This window comes from Sciurus vulgaris, assembly GCF_902686455.1.
Source record: "Sciurus vulgaris genome assembly, chromosome: 14".
Classification (NCBI taxonomy): Eukaryota; Metazoa; Chordata; class Mammalia; order Rodentia; family Sciuridae; genus Sciurus; species Sciurus vulgaris.
This window is the reverse complement of record NC_136475.1, coordinates 36,014,855-36,029,488: the sequence shown is the minus strand read 5'-3', so window position 1 is coordinate 36,029,488 and position 14,634 is coordinate 36,014,855. Positions and strand designations below refer to the sequence as shown.

At 36.1% G+C, this 14,634-nt stretch overlaps 1 protein-coding gene across 4 annotated transcripts in view; it reads right to left on the bottom strand.

The window, feature by feature from the left end:
• CTNNA2 (catenin alpha 2) overlaps positions 1-14,634 on the bottom strand; it is a 1,097,968-nt gene that overhangs the window by 858,792 nt on the left and 224,542 nt on the right. The window lies entirely within an intron of this gene.

Below are 14,634 nucleotides of genomic sequence, written 5' to 3'. Positions count from 1 at the left end.
TGGTATTGTAGAAGCTTTAAGGTAAGAGAAGGAGATGTCCCAGAAAGTGGGGACAGGGTGGGGAGCAACTACACTGCTGCTTTTGAAAGGTCGAGTAAAGGTGTAGAGAGAGAACGTCCAGATGGGACCAATAGCTGAACCCAATGACTTAGACCACAGCAGGCTCCATGGAGCAGTGATCCTGAGAGCCAGAACAGTATGGGTAAGAAAGTGACCATTCATAAGTAGCAAATTTCTCTTAAATATTCATGGAAAATAGATTTGTGATACAGCAAATGTAGCACAATGTTAGGGCAGATTAGGTGGTGGAACAGGTATTACCTCTATAATTCTTTCAACCATGTTACATGTTTCAACAGTTTTATCATAAAATGATGGAGCAAACCCAGATGCAAATTCAGAACCGTGGCTCTCTAACCACTTAGGGGCAGTGGGAATGGGCAGGAAAAGGGACAGACATCAGGGGATAAGCAGTGAAGCTTCAAGGCATGAGTGATGTTTTATTTCTTAAGCAGAGGGGTCTGTATACTGCTCTTCTTGTTACTCCTGGTCTTTTGCATAAATCATATTGCACAATAAAAAGACACTAAGTGACTACAGGGTAAAGAAATCAAGTGAGTAAGCACAGACTATTCTTTGAGAAGATTTGTCTAAAAGAGGCAGAAAATGGGGCAATTGGAGGGAGGTTGTTATTCGGTAAGGTTTTCTGTTGTTTTCATATATAACATGTTTGCAGATCATTTGGATTGCTGCAGTAGTAAGTGAGAAACTGAAAATTCAAGATTAAGATGATCACTCAAAAAGAGTCCTCCAAAATGAGACAGGGAAGAATCCTGGGGCTCCAGAGGAGAGATTAGCTTTTCGGGGAAGTGGCTCTTTGTTCTCTTTAATTCAAAGAACATAAAAACAGGCACATATTGTCCAACATTCTGCTTCTGGATTTAAAAAAGAGGAGTTTGCTCCCTGCCTTTCCTGTCTTTCTATTTCTTTGTTTCACCAGAAAGGTCCATTACTAGCTTCTCAAGTTATCTTTGCTTAGCCTTGTAATGTTGAGATGGCATCTCCATAATTTATTGTAAGGTATGATTTTTCCATATTGCTTGTATGTCATTCCCAAGAACTGGTCCTTTGGGGCCTTTTATTAGCAGACACTTAACAAAATGCAGCATGATTTTAGGAGCTTTTTGCCTTGCCCCATTTATTTTCTTTTTAAAAGCGGAGTCACATTTAGAAGCATGTTCACCGAGTTTTAGTTTCAGAGTGGTCCAAAGCTAATGAAGACTGCCGGGTTTGCATCAAGGCACCAACATACATCATAATTAGGGATGCGTCAGTGTGTTAGCTTCATCTTATAAATCTCACCCTGTTGTTATTCAAGATGTTGTTGTCAAATGCATTTTTTATTGAATTACAGATTTAGCTTTAGCTATTAGAGAGAAAATGCTTGATAACCAAGTTTCTTTATCTTTATATGTAGTGCAGATATTTTCTTTTATGCATGGTTAAGATAAGATGTTTTAAGGAAATTACAAATGAAATATAATTGACTTAGTGATCTCCTTGAAATATTATTTTATAATTAAAAATAGCTATTGTCATAAGTTTTATAAGTGATCTGTTAGCATGAAAGTGCAACCTACTTGCTCAGTTGCGGCAAGAATATAATATGACAATAATGATAACGAGAAAGGCAAGGATCACCCGGTTTTTCCAGACTGCAGTGTGCTACATCTGCTATTGAGCACTTTCCCACAACCTATCATCAGTCCTTCACATGATCCTGAGAGTGTATGTGTGAGCATGCCCACTGAACCATACACTCACAAAAGCACTGGCACAGAGAGGGTAATTTGCCAAGTCACACAGCATAGGCACCAGGAAAATCACGGCATTTAAATTTGAGCCTAAGCCCACTGCAAAGTCAAAGTCCCATCTTCTAGCGTCCATCATATTCCCCCTGTGGATGTGCCCCAAGGTAAACATGTAAGCACAGACGGCTGGGTTCTAATGTGCCTGCACCTCAATCAGTCACTTTCCCAGCTTCCCTTGATTTTCTTTCATCTTGTTCATGAATTTTTTCTCTGTGTTTTATATATCCTTGTAAACCCCTTTATTTATTTATTTTTTCCATGAAAGGCAATAGCAACTTTACTTATACTGATAAATTAAGGTCTCAATAAAGGGTATTAAAAGAAACAGTACTAGAATGGTAGTCATCTAAACAAGATTTCTGATTTTTATTCATACAGATATACTGCTCATTACAAGATAGCTTAAGAACTAAAATCTTCAGTATTTAAACTCATCTGGCCAGTGTTGCTAAGCATATTAGCATATTAAATTTTTGTTATTGTGTTTTCTTCTTGCTCTGTACTCAGTAATTTGTCAGAACTGGCTCATTCGTGGTGATAAATGTATCATAATAGTTCAGGTGCTAATAATTAAGAAATGTGGGCACAGGGTATATGGGAACTTTCTGTACTATCTCTGCAAATTTTTATAAATCAGAAATTAGTCTAAAATTTTTTTTAAAAGTTTACTTAGTGGAACACCATTAGGTGATTCATACTGATAGGAAGTTTTCAAATCATGAGGCAAATATCTAGGGTTATAATTATAGAGTTGAAGCATAATTTCACGTTCAGTTTTATGAAAAAACTGACACTATCTTCCAAAGTGGCTGTATCATTTTTCATCCAGAAGAGTGACAGCTCCTGTACTTCCAACATCTTTGCCACCATTAAGTATCAGAAGTTTTAGAGATTTCAGTGATTCTGGTAGGTGAAATCTCATGGCTGTTTAAATTTGCATTTCCCCACTCACAAAAGCTAATGGCATTGTTTCCTATGCTTATGTGCCATCTGTATATCCTCTTTGATGAGGTGTCTATTCAGGTTGTTCATCCATTTTCTAAATTGGGTTGTTTGTTATCTTACTGCTGAATTTTAAGAGTACTTTGTGTATTATGGGTATAAGTACTTCATCAGAGTTATAATTAACAAATATTTTCTCCCAGCCTATAACTTCTCTTCATTTTCTTAGCATTTTTTTCAAGTAGAAGTTTTTAATTTTAATATTAAATTCAAATTATCAATGTTATCTTTCATGTATTCTTTTGATTGTTTCATTTTCAAACTCTACTTCTATCGACTGAAATCATCAGTCAATAATTTTTTACTTATTTGTTTGCCTCTTCACAGCATGTAATATTTATTCCTCTAGGCAAGGAATGTCTTTTTTATTTATTCTATATTATTGGCACCCAAAATAGTGCCCATGCATAGCAAATACTCATAAAGTATTTGTTGAATTATTTGGCCAATTTATGGATATTGAGATCTTTCAGCATCAGTGTCATACAATATATGGATAATAATACTACACATGATTAACAATGATTTTTGAGACAAAATATGCCAAATATTTTACAAATGTGGTTCCAATAAATAAGCAATAGAAATCATGGTCATTGTTCTTATTGAAACATTACAGCATTTTCTAAAGCCAAGAGCTCCAGAAAGAGGGGTCAGGTGAAAGAACAATCTGCTGTTACTTCCCAGTCTCTGGAAACTAGGGCTTTGCATTGATTGGGTTTCTCCTGGGCCCCTAACTAATGCAAACTTTGGCATACAAATATGTTTTACTCAATAACATGTGCAACAGTTAAAGATACTGTAAATGTTAAAATTTGCATTACGGTGAATCCTAAGGTATATGAATCTTTCACATTTATGCATCTTCATGATAGTTTCGCATCAAACCTCTTTGTATCTTATTTGTACCTTATTGTCATTATATGCACCCCTGGATTTTTTTGTATTATCCATTTTTTAAACTTCTGATGCTATAGCTTTTTTTTTTTTTTTTTTTTTTTTTAAATTCTGGGCAGTGAACTGAAAGTCATATGCATGAGAAGCATGCACTGTACCATTGAGCCACACCCCCAGCCTTGACAGCATCTTTTTTTGATAGAAAAAAAAAGAAACTAATTAAAGATAATATTCACAAAGATGTATTAAACTTCGGCTATTAGTGATTCTCAAACTTTGCATTTGAGATCCTTTCTTGAAGTAAAGATTCCAGTTTCAATCCAGATATACTGAATCTGGGTTTATGGTTATGCCTACAAATTTGAATTTTTATAGACATCTCCTGTTCTCTTCCAAAGGATTCTGAAACAGGTGATATGTGAACTGTACTCTGAGAAGCACTTATAAGAGGAACTACTTCTATAAGGAAGAAGAGAAAGTGTCATCACAAGATCCCAGCTTAGCTGCACTTCTAGACTGAAAAGACATCCACCATTCTAAACTCAAGGTGTGCCCTTGTTGGACCTGTGCATTTTATTATATGAGAGTTGGCTCTCTGTATTTGTGGTTTCTGTATCTGAGGATTCAACTAACCATGGTTTGAAAATATTTGAAAAAAGAAAACCTGCATCTGTACTGAACATGTGCAGACATTTTTGTCTGGTCATTATTCATTAAACAATACAGTACAATGAATATTTACATAGCATTTACATCTTATTAGGTATTATAAGAAACCTAGAAATAACTTAAAGAATGACAGAGGATATGTGTTTGTTATATGAAATATTATGCCGTTTTATATTTGGAACTTGTACATCCAAGATGTACAAGTTGGTAAGGGTCTTGGAACCAATTCCCTCTAGGTACCCAGGGACAAACATATTTAAATAATATCATTTTCAGTAGTAGTGGATCTATATGCAATGAAGTTCAGGCTCAAAGAAGTGAGACCCAGAGAGAAATGAGTACTTTTTCCTTCCCCTAGGATTTGCTTTCAATAGAGACTTGCACCACCAATCATACTGGAAGTGTAATCTCACTCCACAACCAATAGCAGCCCACACCAGAACATGGTAATGCACCATTCATTCAAGAGTATTCAGACATTTAGCTCAGAAGAGTCATCACAGAGCACAGAAATGGAAGCCCATTGTCTGTTGGAGACACAGTGTTCATTGTATGAAGAGGAAAGGCACAAAACAACAGGTATTTGAGCAAAAGGACACACAGAGAAACAGCAGCATCCTGAAATCATCCCTGGCTTTCCTTCTCAGAGATCATTACATCTCTCTGTGGAAAATGCTGAGGGAGATAGGACGCTACCCCATCCTTCCCTTAGGAAATTGCTTTAAATAATTAGAAGACAGCTGGAGGAGGAGGGATAGGCTGTGACAGTGAGACCTTCCTGGTCAGATTAGTAGCCACTGACCAGCTCTCAGCTGGGGAGTTCAAACAGTGGATATCAACTGGACTTTCTGTTGGACCCAATGGGGATGAGGCAGTAGACTGTCACCAGGTGGAGAACAGGCTTTCATCTTCTTAAAGATGTGAAGGACCCCTTTCTTTCCTCCTCTGTTACCCTTAGCCTTTCCTTCTCTGACTCAACTCACTGGTCACCAGTTATTCTATAAACAGTTTCAGTAAAAATAACAAAATTAATTAAGAGTTATCACTTTATCACTTCACCTTGGCAGTTAGTCAAACCAAGCAAAGACAAGACTGGATGAGCAGTGTATGACTTACCCATCCCTCAGAAGAAACCACCTCTTTCATATGCACCTCTATGTCACTTTGCTCCATGAGATCCCCATTGGGTTGGGTGAAGGCCATATAAATCTCAGTCTATACCCTGAACTGATAGGTCTCAATGTCAGGACCACATGCTAATTATTTTGATTATTCATTGCCTAGACATAGAATGGGCAGAGAATGCTAAACTGTCAGATCAAAGTAGGAAACACACTCAACTTGTCCATGACTTAAGAGGGTGTGGTAATATAATGAGGAAATGACAAGCCAGGTATGATGGCACACACCTGTAATTCCAATGACTTGGGAGGCTGAGGCAAAAAATAAATAAAAAATTAAAAAGAAAAAACAGAAAGGACTGGTAATATAGCTCAGTGGTAAAGCACTCCTGAGTTTAATCACCAGGACCCCTACCCCCCAAAAAAGGATGGAAAACTCACACAGATGCCACTTAAAGGCAAAAAAGAGTATATGGTATCTCCAACAGTGGTCAAAGAGTAGATACCCATGGTCCATCCAAATCATACCCATCTTTTTCAAAATAATTAAGAACGTTTCATCCAGTCCACTTTGTCCCTCATATTTTCTATAAAACATTGCTTAGGATATCTTTCCTCTCTTCTTGCTTTCCAGATCAAGAAGCATCTCTTCGTTATCATTTCAAGCAACTATCCTAAGCACATTCGCTTTGTATCTACAATTTTGGCTCTGTTTCTTCATATGTGCCCAATACTTTTGATTTATGACAGAAAAATTAAGTAATGAGCTACACTCTATGCTTGCTCTTAAAGTCCCTCCATCACTCTTCTATATTCCTCCTTACATTCTGCAACCATCTTCCAAAGCATGCATCAAGTATGCATGTGTCAGGCATTGTGCCAGCCTCAGAAATACACAAGCTAACATCACAGAGACCCTCACTTGAATACCAGGTTATCCACAGGAGCAAAAAGAAGCATGCGCAGTAAGCGGCACAAATGACCAAAGGAAGTACTAGTTAGCTTTCCTGCCTACATCAATTCCTTCACCATCTGGTCTGTTTTTGGCAGCTCTTCCTTCTTTTTAATTGTTGCCCTCTTGAAAATATACTTTTAAATGTAATTGATGACACCTTTGTAGTAAAATCCAAGGTGCTTCCTCATTATTCATCTTCCAAAGCCTTAGAAGAATCTGGTTTAATTACAACATTCTCAAGTTTAGATTGATCACTATTTGCTTTACAAAATATCCTTGGATTTCAGGATTCTGTATTGTCTTTGCTCTCTGGTCACATTTCAGGGCATGCTTTCCCTCTCTAATTTACTTCTATTCAGTTTTCTAATCGTCAGTTGGTCTTTCATCCAAAACTATACCTATATCCCTCTATTCTTTATCTATTGGTACATACTCAAAGAAAGCTCTGCCTCTGAGACCTGCATTTATCAACTTCAAAGACTTCCAAATTTCTCTGTCGCCAAGTTCCATTCTGATAGCATTACCATCTGCTACGTAGACCTCCTCATTTTTCAGTGTTATCAGTGTTTATCAAACTGGTCCTCTCTTCCCTGTTCCTGTCACACCTTAAGGCTTTCCAGTCATGTTGCCTTTGGCCAACAACAGAAATGCTGACTCATGTGTCTTCCCTTCGATAAATTGGAAAATCTCTGATTTATTTGGCAATGACTGTAACATTTAATTTGTTTCTGTTCCCACTGCCACCACCCCAATCCTGGATCATCAAAGTACTGTGGTTTGTTTTGTTTCAGCTGCTATTGTAATCACACCTGAGTAACCTGTCTGGCTCCAGTCCTCCTCTGACTCAGTCAACTTTTCATATAGTGCCATATTAATCTTTCTAAAATATCACTTACATTAGTAGCAACCAACTAATGAGCTAGTTTATTTCCCCTCACTCAATTCTCTCTCCCTTCCATCATGTTGTCTATACCTGAACTTAATCAATCTGGTTCCTTTCTACCATCTTACCCTATTAAAAAAAAAAAAAAATACTTGAATGTGAAACTTCCCATCAATCAGGTATTCTCTGTCCATTCTTCAATTTCAATATCATTCTTACCTCTTTGCCTTTGTAAATCACTTGAAATGCTCACCTCCACAAATTTTTAATCAGTGCTCAGCTTAAACATCAACTCCTTCTTGTCAAATTCAGCTATATATCTTTCTTTTAACATAACTCCTACACACTTCCATATTCCCTGGGTGCCTACAGAATATCAGGCTCAGTATCATATTATTTGGCATAGGCTATATCAAAATTTAATATAGAATATCAGGTTGTTTTTCCTATACAATTCTTATCTACTTACCTCTAAGTAAACCACAAGCTCATATACCTTACAGGATAATTGACTATCATCTGCTGCCTACTATGAAACACTTGCTGACTATCAAGGACAGTGAATCATCCATGAGAGGTTGCTGCAGAAAAGGACAAGTTTATTTTCAAATTGTTTGTGCAATGGCATCATGTGGGGAGCCTTAAACCTTGAAGACTGGGCCCTACCAGAGAATTTGATGTAACTGATAAGGGATGAAGCCTGCTCACCAAGATTTTTTTCTCGGATGATTCTAATATTCACTAAAGTTTGAGAATCCCTAGATCAATGCATAATGCAGAGAGAGTTTTCAGTCCAGAAAGTCTTGGTGGTAAACATGAAAAATATTTGTTATCTCTGTCTCAAGCTTCCCTTGGCCCAGAGGTTTAACAAAAAGGGATGCTTTGTTTGCATTCCTTATTTCCAAGAAGCTCTTCTATACATGGCCCATAGTTACACAACCACCCACTTGTAGTATGTTGATACTAAACAAAATGCCCACAGACTCTAAGCCACACTGGGATATGCAGTCTTCTTCAGAAAATTCACTAGATCCTGATTCAGCTTTCCAGAATCCACTTGGAATGCACCAGGATAGCTCCCTAATAGGAGGGAAAGCTACTGTCAGGGGTAGAACAGATTAAGTCAATAAATTACAATTAATAAATGTAACGTGGCACATCTCATGCTTATAAGTTTTGAAAAGTTCTTGTAACATCAGTTAAATAATCCAGAGTTGTAACAACAAAAACAGCACAGTACTGGCACCAAAGTACCATGAAGGTATGAAGACCAATGGAATAAAATAGAAGACCCAGAGAAAAACCCACATGAATCCAATTATTTCATATTAGACAAAGGTGCCAAAAAACATATACTGGAGAAAACATAGCCTCCTCAACAAATGGTGCTGGGAAAACTGGAAATCCATATGTGCTAGGAAGAAATTAAACCTTATCTCTCACCCTGTACAAAAACTCAACTCAAATGGATCAAAGACTTAGGAATTGGACCAGAAACTGCAACTCAACTGCCAGAAGAAAATGTAGGCCAACAATCCAACATATTAACACAGGAACTGACTTCATTAACAAGACTCCTAAAGCACAAGAAATAAAATCAAAGTCAGTAAGGGGATGGCAATAAATTAAAAAGCTTGAGAGTATGAAGAGAGAGCCGATGGAATGGGACAAGATCTTTGCCACTTACTCCTCAGATGGGGCATTAATATCCAGGATATACCAAGAACTCAAAAAGCTTAACACACACATACACACACACACACACACACACACACACACACACACACCCAATTAATAAATGAGCAAAAGCACTAAACAGACACTTCTGAAAAGAACCAATACAAATGGACAACAAATATTTCAAAAAATGTTCAATATCTCTAGCAACTAGGGAAATGCAAATCAAAACTACACTGAGATTTCATCTCACTCCAGTCAGAATGGCAATTTTCAAGAATACATATAATAACATATGTTGGTGAGGAGGGGGGGTATAGTCATACATTGTTTGTAGGACAGCAAATTAGTGTAATCACTCTAGAAAACAGTATAAAGATTCCTCAAAAACCTAGGAATGGAACCACCATGTGACCCAGCTATCCCACTCCTCAGCATATATCCAAAAAATTTAAAATCAGTGTTCTATGGAACCAACCTAGATGACCTTCAAATAGATGAATGAATAAAGAAAAAGGATATATATATATATATATATATATATATATATATATATATATATATACACACACACACATACACACACACACAATGCAGGATTACTCAGCCATAAAGAATGAAATTATGGCATTTAATGGTAAATGGACAGAACTAGTGATTATCATGCTAAATGAAATAATCCAGTCCCCAAAAGTACAGTCAAATGCATTTGTGATATGTATAAGCTAGTCCTAAATAAGGTGGTAAAAAGAGAGAAAGAAAGGAAAAGGGGAGATTCCATCAAAATAGAAGAAAGATCAGAGGACTAGATAATGGGCATTGAGGGAACGAGGAAGGACAGAATAAGGGAAGAACAGTGGAATGAATCTGACCTGACTTCCCTATGTACCTATGTGAATATAGTGTACTATATAGTGAGTCCCCCCCATCATACATATCCACAAGACACTAACTACTAACTAAATAGCAGAAAAATGAATAAAGAGAGAGGAATAGAGGGAAGGGGGAAATATTGGGGGCTGAATTAGAACAAATTATATTCCATGCTTTTATAATTGTGTCAAAATGAATCCTAATGTTGTATAAAACTAAGAAGAATCAATAAAAAATAATCCTGGGATACACATAGTGACTCTATATTTAAAAAATGGAGAAACTAAAGTTGAAGGTGGTTAAGTGATTTAGCTTAAACATCTACTTATTTGCCAAAGTAAGATTAGAATGTGGAATAGTCATTGGATTTTCAAGGCTCTTCTGATTTCCCCTAGAAAGCCTCCTGCCTATTTCCTACCATGTCCTAGAGCACTATGACAGGAGCTTTTGTGGAAAGACATGCATAGACATCGTTGTTCCAATCCTGATGGAGTCTAAACTTAACAGGAAGCTAGTATACACATATTCAATTACTTTACTTATTATAAAACAAACACACAGATACACCATCTCCACTGAAGTTTAAAATATCAGAGTTCTAGGCTTTGAGTACAATGATATTTCTTTTGGAAAAACTAATTTTTGCTACAAGTTTTTAATGCAAATGTTAGCACAAGCTTGCTCTAAGACTTTTGCAGATAAAACTTGAAAGCACAGGAAATCTTCTTCTGGAATATTCTAGGGTAAAAATATAATCATCGCTCAAACTGAACACTTTTTAAAAATCTGGCATTCACCTAGGTTTAAGAGATAATAATATTTTAAACGATAAATTTAAGCAACACTGAGTTTGACCATATGAGATATATTAATAATAAAGTTTAGTAATTTCATACATAACTTTGTAACATAAACTGTAAGCATTACCATGAGACTTGTGAAACTTCAAAAGAACAAAAATAAATGGCATTATATTAAACATCTGAAAATGGGCATATACAGTATTTACTCATGCTGAAACTTTAAAAAAAATAATAACCCTCTTTGATCATTTAAAAAAGCATAAACAAGTCGGGCACAGTGGTACACGCCTGTAAGCCCAGTGGCTTGGGAGGCTGAGGCAGGAGTATTGTGAGTTCAAAGTCAGTCTCAGCAACAGTGAAGTGTTAAGCAACTCAGCGAGACCCTGTCTCTAAATAAAATATAAAATAGGGCGGGGGATGTGGCTCAGTGGTCAAGTGCCCCTGAGTTCAATCCCTGGTGGGGAAAAAAAAGAAAAAAAATCATCAACAAGGCTGGAGGGTATAGCCTGCCTAGCATGGACTGGCCCTGGACTCAATTCCCAACATGGCAAAAACAAAAAACAAAAACACAAAAAAACATGAATTATGTGAAAGTTAAAGTGAAACTCTTGAGCTCCCAAGTTATATAATAATTTAATAAATAAACTACATATAGATGCTCAGGAAGGCACGTTAAAGGAGGCTATTGTTTATAAAGGTTAATGTTTCCATAATTTCTGAATATCATATATTAGCAAATAGATTTCTACAACAGAAGGAAAGATAATAGGTTTTTTGTTGGTTGGTTTGTTTGTTTTTTGCAGGGGGTTACCAGGAATTGAACTCAGGGACATTTGACCACTTAGCCACATCCCCAGTCCTATTTTGTATTTTATTTAGTGAGAGGATCTCACTGAGTTGCTTAGGGCCTTGCTTTTGCTGAGGCTGGTTTCAAACTCCAGATTCTCCTGTCTCAGGCCCCGGAGCTGCTAGGATTACAGGCATGTGCCACCATGGCCAGCAAAATAATAGGTTTTAACATTTCTGATAACTAAATAACCAGGCCTAGTCGACACCTCTCTCCTCAAGTTCTTTCTTCTTAAGTCTCTGAAAACAAACTCAGGCTCTCACTTGGGAGTAACATGAGTAATGGGCAAACAGGAAAACTAAATAAGCCAGATAGACAAGCCAAGGAGATTATAAGGCAAGGGGAAGAAAGAGATGAGAGACTCTGTGGGCACCAAATTGAACAGGAGACAGAACTTTCTGTCAGGGAGGAGAGGCAGGTCTCACATGCAACAAGCACCAGAGGTGTATAGGAGGCTCAGGAGAGTGAGAAATATCAGGAAAAAGAGTTTTAAAGGCTGTTGGCAAAAAGAGAGTTGTTATTTTGCATATCTTGAATTTGATATTGTTGAGAGAAGAGAATATATGGCAACCTGTTTTCTATAGGTTACATAAAGCCATCATTTCTGAAGCCTAATTTTTCTGTGGCAAGAAATGGATAATATAGAAAAGAATTCTATAGAAGATCAACCATTATAAGCTGTTCTAAATTAGCATCTATACAAATTCCTTACTCTAATAACTCTAAAGTTGACTGGCTGAGAACTATTTTGGTTATTATAGTCACAAAACACCATTTCATACAAGCTTCAAGAAAACTAAAATGTTAATTTCTGAAGAATGTGTGAAAATTCACTTGGAAGAGAAAGAAAGAAGGAAAACCTAAGAGGTTCTTGAGGAAACTAAATGAGGAAACATCACTAAAAAAAGGAAAATGCTTTAAGAACAAGATGAGCGAAAAGTCAGTCAAAACACCTCTCTCCCCTATGGATATGCTCACTATTCCGATTACAGTAATGATTTCACAGGTGTATACAATTGTCAAGACTCAACAAAGTATACATTTTAAAAATGTGTACATTATTGTGTCAGTCAACATAAAAAAAAAAAAAAACACACCAACAACAAAAGAAAAGAAAACAATAACAAAATAACTACCCAGGGTTCCATATGCATGAAAATGAACAGGTGTCCACCTGCAGTTCATGAGGAATACCAATTTTCAAATGCACTTGAAAACTTAGAAGTTTTCACATTGCCAGAACACATATAAATATATTCTGTTCACACTCGATGAAATATGAAATATTTCACACTTCCAAACAAAATAAATATTTAAATTAGTGAAATTAATTAGCATTAATTAATTAATTAAGAAAATTGGGAAGAAAATGGTAACATGAAGAACAGGTGATGTTGGTGTGGAAGAAGGATTGGTGTATCAGGTACTATATATCCAGTTGTGAATTTTAAAAGTGGTAGGGTTTCAAGAAGAATGGGAATAAAATAGCCATACTTCCATGCATTCATTATTCAACAAGTACTTAATGAAATCTTAGGAGAGCTAAGCATTATAAATCAATAAAGAGCAAAAGAGAAAGGGTCTCTTTATTAATTTATAGTACGGCATAGAAAAAAATCATCTTCATTAATTTATAGTGTGGCATGAAATAAAGTTATCTTACAAGTGTTTAATTACCTTTTGAAAAGAAAAAAACAAGGAAAAGACCCATGAAAATGTATGACAAGGTTGTCAGAGAAAGCTTGCCTGATGTTTTCCTTGAGGTGAGCACAATGATTCATCCTTGACTAAGTTTGAAAGGAGACAGCACGTGGAAAGTCCCTGTGACAGGTGAACCATGGTGTTTTTGAATAACCAAGGTAGGAAGGAGTCTTTAAAACACATATTTAGGAGTTAAAATGCATGATAATTCAAAATAGACTCTATGTGAAAGGAAAGGGAATCAACAAGAATGACACCAAGATTTCTGCAATGTGTACCTGGATAGATATGCATGGTGTCCCACTGAGATAAGAAATGCAGAAGGAAGGTCAAGCTGGGGATTAGGTGTCCATTCTGATATCAGGGTCCTTAGAACTTTCAACAATGCCATGTAGGACTATTTAAAAATTTAAAAACTGTTTCAATGGATAAAGTAGATTGAAAAGGCAAATTATGGAATAGAGAAAATATGTGCAAATCCATGTCTGATAAGATGTTATTACCCAGAATACACAAGGAACAGCTATAATTCAATAATATTAACAACAAAACCAAATAACCTAAGAAATGGGCAAAGCTGTTGAAGAGACATTTCTCCTAGGAATATACACAAACAATTAACAAGCATATAAAAAGATGCTCAACATAAGTAATTGTTAGGGAAACATAAATGAAATCTATAATGGAATATGACCTAACATAATTATGATGGTGACTATAAAAAAAAAAAGTGAAAAGAAAAACAAACATTGGCAAAGACAAAACAGAAATTGCAGGCCTTTAATACTATTAATTGGAGTATAAAATGGTGCAGACATTTTGAAAAGTAGCATGGAGGTTCCTCAAACTTAAACGTCATTACCACTTGCAGGTACACATTCAAAAGAATTAAAAGCAGGGAATCAGGGGCTGGAGTTGTGACTTAGTGGAAGAGAGCTTGCCTGGATGTGTGAGGCCTTGGGTTTGATACTCAGCACCACATATAAATAAGTGAAATAAAAAAGAGACATTGACAACTAAAAACTATATTTAAAAAACAGGGAATCAAAAAATTTATACATTCAGATTCATAGCAAAAAATCTGAACCAACCCAAAGGACTACGTATGAATGAATGGATAAAAAAATTGTGGTATATACATATAATGGAATTTCATTCATCCATAAAAAGGAAGACAATTCTGACACATACTACAACATATTGTCCTCAAAGGCATTACACTAAATGAAACAATCCAAATACAAAAAGACTTATGCTAGGGTTCTACTTCTATAAATTAACAGAAATGGTCAAACTCAAAGAATAAAAAAAGTGGAGCACTGGTATCCAGGAACT